The 14,940-nt window shown below is 37.1% G+C and overlaps 1 protein-coding gene across 4 annotated transcripts in view; it reads right to left on the bottom strand.

Moving 5' to 3' along the window:
- Positions 1 to 14,940, bottom strand: part of sash1 (SAM and SH3 domain containing 1) — a 201,075-nt gene that overhangs the window by 87,858 nt on the left and 98,277 nt on the right. Inside the window, exon 1 of one of the 4 annotated variants that reach the window (XM_015376777.1) lies at positions 1,468 to 1,641. The exons of the other annotated variants lie outside the window; for them this stretch is intronic. The gene's annotated coding sequence lies outside the window, so the exon portion shown is untranslated. Of the gene's footprint in view, positions 1 to 1,467; positions 1,642 to 14,940 lie in introns of those variants that run through there. 4 annotated transcript variants of the gene reach the window in all.

Raw genomic sequence — 14,940 nt, 5'->3', positions numbered from 1 at the left:
CATCTTAAGGGATGTTTCCCGTGTGTATAAGCAAATGTTGGGTTTCCTCTTCCAAAGTTATCACAATGAGATTGTGAGTCAGCACTTCCTGCACATAGGGAAGTCTACTGTGGCTACCTTGGCCCTTTCCTCCAATTTCCCCCCTTCCCTCTTCTTTGTAAGCTCTTCCCAAATCCACACCTCCCCTCCCGAGCCTCTTGTCAGCTGGTGGGGAGATCCAGATGTGAACGCTGAGGGAGATGGACAGGAAAAGGAGAGGGAGAGAAATACAAAGATTGAACTCCCCTTTATGAGAGACTTCATTGTTCAACACCCTATGGTAATGGCTTTTACACAAATAGACACAAACAATTATGTGGACCAAACAATGAAGTCTATCTGGACAACAAGGCCTTGTTGAACAGTGCTGGCAACAGTTGCAGCTTCTTACTTCAGTATTATTTCTTCTTTATTGCCATTTTATGAGTTAAATTGAGATAAACTTAAGTTTCGGCTCAATAGTCAAAAGAAGGTGCCAAAAGGAGGAAAAGGTGCATGGAGGTTATACAGTATATACAGTGCCTCCACTGTATGTAGTTTTCTCAGGCTGTATACAGCATAGAGTAACACAGATGCATCCCTATCACCATTTGCTTCACACTGCTGGTTAGCTGGCTTAAAAAAGGCTCCTAAACTTTTGCCTCACAAGAAGGACATACTGTATTTTAAATTGTTCTCGTGTCTTGCTGAAGACTGGACTCCTGGTTGAAACAAAGCACCATTTTCCTTACAAGACAGATTAAACTGTTTGGTCAGATATTGAGTCACAGTCATTGTGAGGAAAATTACCACCTATTGGTTTTAAAAATAATCAGACAGTCTGACTGGCTGCCTCGCATTCAGTCAGTCTGCCCCAGAACAGCTGTGGCTACATCATGACCACTATCAGCATGTGAATGTATGTGACTGAATGGAGAGTGAAGCTCTGAGATCTCTGAACTTGATGATACTATTTACGGTACTATATTACATATGTACACATATATAAAAGCAGCACAGAACAGGCTTGTGGTCAGTGAATCGTTAAGCGGACTGTGTAACAGTACATTCCTACACATGTTCATTACTAAAATATTTCTTAAGCCTAGGCACAGGCTAAAATTTAACTGCACACAATGACAAATACATGCAGACTAAACACACCCATCGAGTGTGGAGCCTTTTCAAATAAGTTAATAGACTGAGTCAGCAGAAGGGGAGCTATTCAATAAGAAACCGAGGTTGGCCAGGAGCATGCCTTCTAAAACAAAAAGTTTCTACATGCTGTTCACCATCCGCAAAAGACACTTTGATGTTAAAAAACTAGCAGCTTGGTTACAACAACTTGTACAGCAACCTTTTCTCCTCATTCTGAGAAAACAGAATGAATGAGACACTTATCTATCCCAACAGAGGGACATTTTCAAAGCTGAAAATGTCAGTACTTACCGTGAGAGTCTTCCTAAAGTCTATCCCAGTCTGTCGAGTGTATAACACACGCTAACAGTTTAAGAACAGGAGCAACAAGTAGAGCCCAGTGAAGAACAATGCATATCTGCCAGAGCGCAGCAAAACATAAGTAGAGCAGAGACATACAGTGAAGCAGTCATCAGAGCTGCTGCTCACATGGGACACTCACAGGAGGAGGAGGAGGAGGGAAACAACAGGGAGCGATGGGATAGTTGCACTCGGGCTAAACCAAGGGAGGGATCTCCTCCTTCTCTCTCTCCATGTCTTGCAGCCTTTATAGCAATTCTGTCTCAAGAAGTCTCAGATTTCATGTCTTTTTCAAGTTGGCCTGGCCTTCCTATGTTTGTGCCCTCCCCCTTCCTTAACCATTTTAAATCTGAAGTTTTTTTTTTTTCAAGCGCGGACACACAACATCTCTTTGTTGCCTCTGTTATTGAATTATGAGTAGTGGACAAAGTCCTTCATAGGTGTCTCTGTGTCATTGGTAACAATACAGGGTTGTGCTAAGACACAGTTAAGGACAAATATCAAAGAAGCAAATCGTCACATGATTGTTAGTTCATGAGTATGGATCGGAAGACGGCAATGGTGTCAGTGGTGTTATATATAGTTTTATAAAGGACAAAATTAAAGTTCCTTCTTTCTTACCCCTCTCTGTCACCTTTCTCTGGCTTTTTACTCAAAGGCTTCAGTATAAAAGTGACCAGAATAACATACCACAGAGGGAAATGGGGAATAATGTGGAGAGAGTCAAAGAACTTGATACAACTAAAGCCAACAATTATTTGAACACATCACTCAACAGAAATGTTTTGGGCTTTTTTTTATTTATTTCAGTGATAATCTTGGGAAAGGAGATAAAGACCAAAGAGGAACATTTAGAAGTTTTTAAGGGGAAAAAACGTATCACTCTGGAATGCTATGCCTCCTGAGGACTTGCCGAGGTCATGGGAGAGGAAGAAAAGGGAGAGCAGAATAGCAATGGAAGGGCAAAGGAGGATAGAAATCAGCTTGGATGGGTAAGAGAGTACTTTCTATCATCTAAAATCCAACCACAAGGACAGAGCTTATCAGAAAGGAACAAATGGAACCAAATCACATGCAGCGCTATACTAGAGATGATGATCAGAGACTGGTACAGAGAGCAGCATCAAGCATCAGATAAATTAAAAATAATGAATGTTTTATTAAAAATATAAAAATTCAGACTTGCATTTATATTCTGCAATTAAATAAATGAGTATAATAGAACTTTACTATGAAGCCCTTTGAGAAATATTAAATAACATTAGTCAAAAAAGAAAACAAGAGGATCAAGCATCAAGAGGACCAAGAGACACAGCAAACAGAGAGGGGATCAAATTATGTTTAAGTTTAAAGGAAGATTGGTTTATAAAATTATACCACAAGCTTTTGATCCACGATAGATGCAATTGATTCACCACCACAGAGTATGGGACACCTGTAAACCTACATCATCAGTCACTAAAATCATAGGCATTTCTAGAATACTGTAGTAATATTTAAAGAAACAGTGAAACAATCACTTAGTTACTGATGAAGGGTAATCATGCACAACAGAAATCTGCTCTTTAAGGTAGAAAAAACCTGTTACAGGTTGTAAAAAAAAAAAAAACCAGAGCAGGATGGAAGTTCACCTCCAAGGTGAAGATTGATGCTAAATATACAGCCAGAGTAACAATGAAATGATTTAGATAAGAAAAGTAATCATGAGAAACTGGACAAGTTATAGTCAAGAACTAAATCCTAACGTGGATGATCACAAATTCAGTTCATTAAGTCTGAATGAGTTATAACAAAATATCTGTGTCAACATGAGCAAAGCTATTGGAAACACACTACAGAAGATGTCCAGCTGTATATATATAAAAACCATATACAAAAATGAGATGCATGCGTGTCTGTTTTGTCTATACAATGAAGTTTGTGGCTGCAACCAAGAGAAGGAGAAAAATTCCATGTAGCATACCGGTAATGCATTTTCAGGGATAGCATTGCTGTACCATGTTTAAGATGCTTTCAGTCCAGCCACACTTCAACTGATCAATGCTTGTGTAAAGTAGGACCTGCATCCTGTTTAGACCTGTCGTCACAACATTTATAGAAGGAAACATAGGGAAAGAGGTTAAAGTAAACATGCAAAAAGAAGGAATTAGAAAAAAAAAACTGCCTGAAAGCGAATCTCTAGGATGTGCTCTGAGGCCAAATTATATAAACAGTCAGTTTTCTTTACAGTGTGTACACATACTTCCCATCTGACAAAATGTGGTCAGCAATCTTGGGTCAAGTGGTTAGAAAGCACATTTCCTGTGTATGAAGTGAAGTATGTAAAAGAATGCATCCAATTCTTATTTCGAGGCTGTTCTGTCGAACTGTTCCGCACACAACTATAATCCAGCCTTCAGCTAAGTAGTGAAATCCTGCAGCATCCAAATGCACACATAAAAAAATATGTGGCAAAGGATTCCTCTTCTGGATCCAAACAAAGAGCATATTAGGGGCTAATCATGAAAATAATTGCTAAACATGTGTAGGCTAAACTAACTCAGGGAGAATGTGCGTTTTAGGCATCTTTAAAGCTAGGTATCAGCAGGGATGGAACATCAAAGAGCCCCTGCATACTTCTGTTAGAGATCTACCTTTGAATGCATGGAGATCAAAAATTCAGCCGAAATACAGCAAAATCCTCCCAAGTAATCTAATAGATGATCATTTTCAACAAATATGTGTTTGTTATGCAGTAGAACGGATTTTATAGCGTGACTTTGATTTATTGATTTAAAAATCAGCAGTAGGGGGAATGAAAAACATTACACAAATGTTGAGTGATCCAGGAGATTTTTTCCTTTTTTATCTCTTTTCCCCCCCAAAGGAAATGTGTAATTAAGCAGGGAAAGTCCTAACCATTCTACATACATGAACAGAGAGAAGCAAAGCAATCTAAAATCAACACCTTCAAGCTAAAAAAGAATCAAGGACATGGACAAGTACAATCTTTTCTAAATAAAGTGTATAGTCAGAGAGGGACTAAGCTATTTGGCTTTAAGAACAACATAGTAGAACTGTGAAACTCAACAAAGGCTGTGCCAAGTGTTGAGAGCATCATGATGTGGGATGACATAAATTTCAGATCATCTTGGTGGCAAAAAAAATATATCCCAATAGACGTGTGCACTGCAAAAAGCAGGTGAAGTATTAAAGGAAGGCCACTTTCAAATTCTTCTAATATATCTAATGACTCTAGCTTTATCTAGGCACATTTATTTATAGTCTTTTCTAATTTGACTGTTAATTTCTGTCTGTTCACCAAGAAAGCTTATTTATGATAACAGATGCTTGTATTAAGACTAAATAAAAGAAAGAAAAAAAGTATAAAATCAAATGTAAAATTTTTAACCACTGGATAAATCTCTATTGACATTACATTTATTAAACCTTTCTTATATTTGCTAAACATTCTTGGGAATATGACAGTTTCCCTTTTGTTTTGAGCTCTAAGGGTTTAAAATTGCAAGCTTTTTGGTCCCACTTCACATCAAATCATCAGAACTTTACATATATTATGAGGATTCAAATTTCTTATTCAGTTGACATATAACCAAAATGTTATTTTTTTGTTTTTTAACTCCTCTTTTTTACTCCTTTTTTGTCTCATTTATACTAAAACAAATGCACAAAAAAAATCCTAAATGAGGCACACACACATCTATACACACAGATAAAAGATATTATTGAAAATGTATTAAATGATTCAAATCAATTAGAAGGAATTAAATAGGTCATTCAATTACCTTTTGCAGCAATCTTGTTCCTCTTGAGGCAAACAATCAAGCCAGAGATGCAAATTAACTCAGAACAAGACTGCTTGCCTTAGGTCTTATTATGCACCAGGAATAGATGACAGTATTTGGCAGTACGTGTGAGAGCAGAAACATTATGATACTGCATAGCTTTTGCCCAAAAGACTGAATGATATGTCTAGATAGAAATGGCTATGTAGATGCTTTCCAGGTAGGCTTCCTCAAAGGGTCAACCACAGGTTAATGCAGTCGAAGGCTGAAACTGTAAACATTCCTTTTATCAGCATGTTTCCATCTTTTAAGGCAGACTATTGAGTAATTTCTGCTGTGACCAGCAAAAACAAAAATCTATAAAACAAATCCTCCCTCATCATCCAAGCCAAGAAACAAACAAACAGACACAATGAAGACACGGGAAGCTTTAGATTATAATACACCCACTGAAGAGGAATCAGAAAGTCTGTGTGTATGCACTTACACACCTCCAAGATTTTTATTTTTTCATTGCACCAAACAGTTTTTTTTTTTTGACAGCACAACCGTGCCTCACAAAATCCAAAAGAATTAATGAATTTTAAACCACTGCTAAGAATTTAGCAGCAATGTCACATTTAAAGCAATTTATATGCAAATGCAAAACAAGCAGCGGTGCACAGAACTGGAAAATAATCAGCACAGGGCTCATTGGCTTAAATGACCTGATGCACTAATATAGACCAGCATTAATGAGCTAGCAACCTTCACAAACACTGTCATGACCAAAAGATGCAAAATACATTTTTTGTCATTTTTCAAAAGCATGTTTTACTGTTTAATTTTTGACTTTTGATCCCTTAGCTGGAAAGGGTTGAAGTACAATGCCACAAGGGGGCAGTAAAGTTCTGGTTTACCACATCCATACACACACAAACATGAAGAGAGATGCTACACAAAAAAAGTCATGCCAAAGCAGGGAGTGAACGTGATGAAAGACCACAGCAGAATCCAGACAAACAGACTGAGCCACAGAGTAGGAAGAATCGGGGTTTAGAGAAAAACAGTCCAAGATGTGTCGCTCTCACACAATCCAATTATATGCCATGCTGGTGTATAAAAGCTCTAGACATAGCAGACATACTGTAGAGTGACAAATGCTAAGAGCATGGAGGAGGATTCTTCTTGTTTATTAATCTTCTTTAAAAATGCTCTGTTTGAGTGGCACCAGCAAGCTGGTCTGTAAAATGAAATGAGCAACCATTCTGTAGTCCGTATTAGTGTCAGCGCTGCAGGCTGTGTAGGGGTCACTGTGTAAATTGATAAAGAGAGACAGGCAAGCTAGAAAATGTAGAACCATCATTATATTCAGCTCCGAGGGTCATGCTGTCACAGAACTGAGGTCCAGCATGTGAAACTGCACAGAACCTTTTTTTTTTTTATAAAAGCAGAGGCCTGGAACAGAACCAGAGATTAAAGATGCTTCAACCAGAAAGAGAAAGAGCATCAAGTCAGCTCTTTTAGATGGACATCATCCACTCAAGCTTTCATCACTTGGGTCTAGTAGGAACATTTAAACCACACTTACACTTCAACCACAGATGCTAATGGTTACTAGTGAGAAAACTGTGCAAAAGTAGATTAAATACTATGGTTTGGTAGATTGTGATTTATTAGAAAGAAAGATGACTACCAGGCTTTTACTACAACCTGTTACAATCTTTCAACATAGAAAGAAATCAGCTTTGAGGGGTGTTGGCCTGGTGGTTAGAGCAGTGCGCTTGCGCTTTAAGAAGGTTGCAGGTACCCGCTTCGATCCCAGCAGCCTCCACTGTGGGTCTCTGTGCAAGACCCTTAACCTCAAACTGCTAACCCCGGCGCTGCACAGTGGCAGCCATCTTTTCCCCTAAGGGGATGGGTTAAATGCAGAGAGTTCATTTCTCCATAGTGAAATCAATAAAGTTCAGTTTATTTCTTTTGTTAATTTTTTTTTTTTATTGTTACATGCGGTGAGGCCGTGCACACGGGCTTTTCTTTAACGTATTGCCACTACGATGTATTTAAAAAAGGTTATGTTTTTTTTTAGTTGGGAGTTATTTTTATTACACCAGTTGCTTGACCTTTATGCCACTCAAAAGACCTCTATTACACTGTATGTTCTCTATATGAATGTAAAGCTCCCAGCTTGAAGGTGGTGTCAAAGAAACAACAGAGAACAGTAAAGAAAAAAAAGTACACAAGCAAAACCCAACGGTACACTGTATGAGCATTATCCATATTATATTTTTGCCTTAATAAACACATTAATGTCTATACAGGACATGAAACAGTGTAATATACCATGAACCTACCACCCGCCCTGCGTCCATCCATTACACAAGAATTGAACTATTTATTGTTTCTGAATAATTTGTATTAGGGCTAAAAAAATGTATCAATTTAACTGTGAATAATTGATTATTGAAATAATTGTCAACTTATTTAGTATTCGATTAATTGTTAACTGAGGTATCTAGACTCTAAAACATACCTTTAGCCAATAGAGCAACAGTAATTACACCAAAATTGTATAATAACAAATAAATATTTTATCTTTAAGATTAAAAAAAAACTTATCTGACTGTCACTATGCCCTATCCAGAATTCCTCAAGTGGAAAAGTTTGGCTTTCACCTGGTTTAATTTCATGAAAAGTTTTCTTTAAAGCTACAGTGTGTAACCTTTAGCGACATCTAGCGGACTGCAGCAACATGAACATCTCCCCGCCACCGCTTCTCCCCCCAACAGTACGGCGAGCGTTACGGGACAAAATGTCTTCCACGACGTCCGCATCACCTACCTTCTCAAGTGATGAGGTTTGTTTACATAGATAATTTTACAGATAGTATTTCATTAGTCTGTGTAGGGTATAGATTTCATGTAGACTTAAGATAATAAATATACCCGTTATTTTTTCTACATCGTTGTGACGTTTTGGCGATCTCGCAATCGCTAGTTTGTTGGCTCTGCGCTGCCGTAGCGCAAAGATGTCTGCCTCCATGGCTGCGAGACCCGCTCCTATGTAATTATAAATAACGAATTCTAAGGCAACGCAAATATTAAGGTTAAGAGGCTGAGCTCGTAGATGATGATAAATAACATAGTTATGTATAATATATTACATTTCTGACTGTATATCCCTTTAATTATTACACACTGTAGCTTTAAGGAACCTTTGGCTATCCAATTATTACTCAAAAAAATAGTCGACAGATGAATCAATTTGCAAAATAATCATTAGTTGCAGCCCTAATTATATCGATTTTATTTTTTGCGATGTTTTCATCCTGGAAGTGAACTTTTTATCAACAAAAGAAAGCTAAAAAAAAAATAATAATTTTTTTGTTACAACATACTCCAACAAATAATGTGCTAATATTGGGCCAAAAAGAAAAAGCATTGCTAAATTATATACATTTGCTATAATAAATACAATAAATAATAATTCTCTAAAACACCAATCACACAAAGCATCTTGTTGTATATGCTTGCCTTGTTCTATTCCTGTCTCCTCCCCTTTATGTTCAAACCATAGTACTGAGATTATGCCTTTCAGTCCAGAGTAGCAGAGATCCACCCAGAGAGCTGATGATTGCCTGTGATTACAGCCTGAGCTGCTCGTCTGGGCTCATCTGACCGAGCCTAAGGTAACCCACCTTCCACGCTTCAGTCATTAACTGGAGAGAGTCGAGGCTATGAAAGGCTCGCCAGGGAGCCAGTGACACGTTTCCTTCACCTTGACATCTCCCAGAGGTTATACCATTCATTTTGGAGTAAAATACTGTTCTGGGAGGTGAGAATTGCGTGAATGAAGGGCCAGTGATACATAAAATGTCTCAGTGTGGGGGGACCTTATTCCCTTGGCTCTATAGCTGTTTAGTGCTCTCTGAACTATAGAAACCTGTCAATGAACCTGAGAAAGTCACTGAGCTTTAGAGGAGGCTGGACAGCTGGGACACATTGCAAAGCCTCCTAAGCCACATTTCTGATAGAGGGATGTATAATTTATATTTGAGAAAACTAAACCTATGCGCAATTCAGTGTATTGAACTTTAAGATATGATCAAAAACTAATTTTCTTCGTCTCACTTTCTACCACCTCTGTTGTTCATCAGTTTGTTTCCAGTATATTTCTGTCCTCATGCTGTGGGATGATCAACAGCCGTCTGTCGCTCGGAGAAATGCTGAATTACCCTCAGAGGAGCCTTTGGAACCTCTTGCTCCGCAGTTTTCCACATCGCTCACCTTCTCTTGACAAATGCTTCACCTTGACTCTCTGACGATGGGAGTCCAGCCAACCAAGTATAATTAAAGAGAAAGATCAAGCTCTTTGCTGCTGTTTGTATTCTATGATGCTCTAAAGCTGAATCCGCCAAGTTTTCTGCTCAGTTAAGCTTCAGTGGAGTTTCCTCATTACTAAACTAAATAATTTTATTGTAATTTATATTATAACAAAATATTTTTAAAATATGTGTTCATGTATATACTTCTGCTGTTTCAACAACACAAAACAAAGAACATAAAAAGCAAGAGAGCTTTGCACAAGAGATAAACCTAAATGATAGTTTGGTGCATGTTTTTCCTTTTTTTTTTTTTTTTACTTCACCGCCCTGATTTAGCTCGATACTTTTACATGGTTGTATCTAAACGAGAGGTCAAAATCACTGTCTACTGACAAATGATGGATAACAAAACGCTGATTATGGCAATAATCCTTTAAGTGCTTGTTTAACAGGCAGCTGCTGGAACCACAGCTTCAGCTGGAGCCCAAAAGGTAAATGGGCTTCGACAATTAGAACTTTTTTTTTTAGATTCATAGGAACATGTAAATAAAATTATAATAATTGGAAAAGAAAAAAAAAAAGAGCTGAAATGCAAATAAAAAGCTGACTTTAAACAGCTGCCAAAGCAGGTACGTTCACTATGATGTTTATTATCTTATCAGCAGTTGAAGAACACAATTAATCTAAAGTAACAATAAAGGAAAAAAAAAAAAAAGAACTGGATAGATTTTTTACAGACTCTTTCTTAAAACGATAAGCCAAGAAGATTTTCTGTCAGCTTTTTATTTGCCTACATAAAAAGGGTTTATATGTATTTGGCATTGCATTGCATCACTGTTTTAAAACAACTTCTTCTTATCCTTCCATGTTTTTTTTGTTGCTTTATAAAAGTGCCTTTCCCAAATTCACGGTCATCATTGTCACTGGGTAACATTTTGTATAGTCTTTATGCAAAGCACAGTTTGTTTTATTATCATTCCTCAAAAGCTTTAACTTGAAAATATTTCTATCCCCTCAGTGTGGTTGCCAAATCTCACAAAGATAGTCTGCAAACATTTTGGCGGTTCACATGAAGCGCTTTGCCAGTCAGTGAATTCTTTTAATCTTTGCTTGCCTCTGTTGCAAATTTGTAATTCAGCTTTCTTTTATGAGGACAGCAGAGGCATGCTGTTATATTCTGCTGAGGAGAATTTATATCAGACAAATAGAATAAGGGTTCAAAAATTCAATTCTCACCTCCTTCCACTTGCCGCTTTCCCTCTTGTCCTAAATTTGATTATTTACACCTACTGTGAGTAGAGCACATGAGCCTCAAATTGGTCAACGTGCCCCTGTAGCTGCTCGAGGGAAAGTAAGGGAATAAAAGCAGTGGAACAAACTTTTCTTGAATGAAATACACTGAGAAAAGGGGTTAGAGGTAAAATGTGGTTCATCTCAGAAAAAGCGCTGACTCTTTTTGGTTAATTCTTTTGGAATGTGCACACATGAACTATCTGTACCCTTAAGGCTCCTGGAGTAAGAGGAGTTAACAGACTAAGAGTAGAATCATGGTATTGAATAACAAGAGGTAGACCACAGTAAATTATGTGTATATTTTGCAGACAAAGTGATTGTGGATTGGTCAGATCTGGGATCAGGAAGGTATGGTGGTTTAAGCTTCAGTGAAACATGTAGATGATGGTAGAAGGAGTTTATTCCCTTTTGCTCTTTGTGAGCAGACTGTAATAAAATCAGCGGAAAATATTACGAAAAACAGTTTTTAAGTTCCCAATGAAACTGAAATCCATCTATTTTAAATTGATGTTCTAAAACTATGTTTTTTGGAAATAAATGCCAGATAAAAAAAGAAAAAAAGATTTGTTAAGGGGTTTTCAAAATAAATCTCAATTAACGGTGAGCCAAATATAACAAAAACATAAATAACGCAATAGTGATTTGAAATAATCAATATATACAACCATAATAGTCTCCATTTGTTTATATCCGTTAGTTTATGTCCTCGAGACTCCACTTGGGTGAGTTGTGTTGCTGTTCATCACTGCAGATTTGCAGGCTTCCATTTATGCGCTCTCACTCACCTACAGACACATGCCGTGATGGCCCCCACTGGGTCACGGACCCCATTAACACGATGGGGTTCCAATTTTGTCCAATATGAGCCAGTGTGGGACTGTGAGACTACTCCCTGGAACAGGGGTTATACTCACAAATCTAAAGGAAAGATGTCAAAAGAACTGAGAAGGGATTTAAGATTTATGATTGTGAAGAGAATGTGCTCACAGTTTGTGATTTTAGAGTCTGAGCACGTGCTGTCAGAATGGTATCAGTGAGTATTATCTATATAGACATTGACCGATATACAAAAAGAAGACTAGGGAGCTGCTGTCTACAGTCAGTAGATGGAGGCTTATGACTTATTTGTGACAAAACAATTTCTCCAGGTGAAACTGACATCGTGTGCTATTTGGTCAGACAAACTAACACAAAATGTTTTTTAAGGAGAGTTCAGAATATTGGGAGCAGTAAATGTGGCATATTCAATTACAATAGTTCCTGATCTCAACCCCCACACTGTCACTACATCTGCATTGGGCTTTGTTTTGACTGGAAAGTATTATTCAAAAATACTTTATTATTTAATAATGGAATGATAATTATATTTAAAAAAAAATGTATGGTCTGAGGTAACTAGCTGTGAGTAATCTTTTTTGAGTAAAACAAATATAAGACCAGAAATGTGTCAAGTGAATCATACATGGATTTCTACCACAACCGTTATCGTTTTCACAGGTGCTGATAAGGAGCTTTGGGCCCATGAAAACAACTCTAGCTTGGTTTAAATTTTTTAAAATGGTTTAACAAAAAACTATTTATTTTAATATATTTGGTTTCATTTCAGTATTTCTTAAAAGAAAAAAAACATGACAGTTCATTCAAAGAGTTAAATAAAATATATTTAGATTCAATTATTTGCTGAAGGACTAATGATCTATCATCAAAAAAAGCATTTAAATTTTTTTTTTTTAAGTTCAATTACCTGAAAATAAAAAAAAAAACTTAAAACACAAATGAACGTCTTAGATTAAAATTAAATGCCACTGTAATCTGAGGAGAAATAAATTAAATCTCTGCAAAATACACTAATAAAAAACAAAATGTTCAGTTGCCTTTTATGAATTATCGTGATTTGAACATTATCATCTGTTGAACAAGAAGCAATAAGGAAACACTAGAAACAAATAAAGTAAGTAACGGTGATTATGAATAAAAGCATCAACAAATGTTAAACTGTTTCGATTAGTATTTAAATCTGCAAAACATTTGACAGATTATTACCAATGAAGAGTATTCTTTAACCTGATTAGATTAAAATGACGTTTGGACATAAAGATCATTAGTATTGTTAATCATGTTTTTCACTAAGCCAGATTTTCTGTAATAACATGTTTATTTAATGTATCTGATGTAATTATCTAATCTTAATAGGTGTTTTTATAAGAGGTAAGGAAAAATTCATTTTACTAAACATTTAAGTATCTACTATAAGACTATGAAAAGATTTTACCTTACATTTCATCTCAAAGATGAGACAATTTGTCTTTGAGCACACACTAACGTATAGCTTGTATAAAACATCAACTGACAGACTGATATAATATATAAATAAAAGCTGACTACAGAAAAACAGCAAAAATACAAATTGCCAAAAAGACATGATCAGCGCACTGCTGTTTGTTTCATAAGGAACATCAAAACAGTCTTTGACCATCATCCAGCCATTAAGGTATAAAGACTTTGTGACTAAAGCTCCATTATAAAGATGTTTTTACACTTTCCCCTTAGGCTAAAAAAACAAAAAGCTTAGACGTGTTCAGTTTTCTAGCCACTGTCTGAAATATGGACATCCATCCTTAGCCGATCACTCTCCCACCCAATCTCCGTTCCCCTCGGCTGCCTTTAATTACAGATTGAGGGATAATCGAACAGCAGAGAACCAGTCTGAGAGGGTAATATAAGAGCGGCTGCTGGCGATCAGAGAAGCCAGCTATTGAATCACCTTTAGCTTGTGAGACTAAAGCAACGCTGTGTGGGCATGGACCCCTACCCTAATCACAGACACTTGTCAAACAATGACTGATTGCCATGTCTTTTTACAAGACAGAACCAGACTGGAGGCCTTCAAGCTGTGCCGGAGACAGTGATAGCTGACATGGCGAACAATAGGGGTGGGATAGGGATGAGACTCCATCTTTCCAATATTCCACAAAACAAGATAAAACGGGTGAGTGGTCACATTAATTATTAGGTAACACTACCTTTGCCTTGTATTCTGTCAATGTGGGTCTTTTCTTTGTAAATCTTAATGTGAACTGATGGCAAATAATTAATAATAAAGCCAGTGTCTCTGAGCAGGATCTTTGTAACGGAGCCTGGAGCAACCCAGTATCCCAGAAATTCCATTTAATAAAGATTAGCCCTCTTTCTTGCAGACCTCATTCTCCTTCTTAATTAAAAGATGGAGATAGAAAATTGGTGTGCTCCAAGTGTAAGAAAATATCCCCAGGACTTCTTGCACAAAAACACAGCTCAGCGCCCACATGAAAGGCAGAGACTAATACATATTTAATGCCAATGGGAAGCAGCTTCGATCAGTTCCTTCACAGCAAAAACTGGAATCGCTGTTACCATAACCCTCTGTTCCTTGGGCTGTGTGAATGAGCGCGACACGCCATGTGCGAGTGGGTACACAGGAAGCGTGTGTGCTTGCGTGGGAGTGTGTTTGCGTGTCTGCAGGGGGTGGGATGGGCTCACTGAGCATGATTGCACAGCAGGACTTAGTTCCTGTGTAAAGGAGAGTAACACAGCAGGAAAACACACACACAGACACTTCCTCACATCATTGTTCCAGCTTCATGTAATAGATTTTTCTATTTCACCACAAAAAATAAATAAATAAATAACAAGAAGTGATTTCTTTGACAGAGTGTATCCATCTTTTCGTCTCTGATAGCTTAAAGATGACATTACTGCTAATTTAATGGTTCTGCTTATCAAAACAAAAAGGCTTTAAAGATCCAATTTTTGTTCACTTAAACTGGTGAAAAATGAACATTTGGTGGAATGTATTCATGCGTATTTACTTGATTCAAGCACATTTACTTTCTCTACAAACCGGTTATGTAACCACATGCCTGCACAGAACATGGAGCATATATCAAAACTTTTTCTGTACACTAGTAGAATGAATACATACATACATACATACATACATACATACATACATACATACATACATACATACATACATACATACATACATACATACATACATACATA

The sequence above is a fragment of the Cyprinodon variegatus genome, unplaced genomic scaffold, assembly GCF_000732505.1.
Source record: "Cyprinodon variegatus isolate N-32 unplaced genomic scaffold, C_variegatus-1.0 Scaffold141, whole genome shotgun sequence".
Lineage (NCBI taxonomy): Eukaryota > Metazoa > Chordata > Actinopteri > Cyprinodontiformes > Cyprinodontidae > Cyprinodon > Cyprinodon variegatus.
Note: the sequence above shows the minus strand (reverse complement) of the source record. Positions and strands in the feature narration are given on the sequence as shown.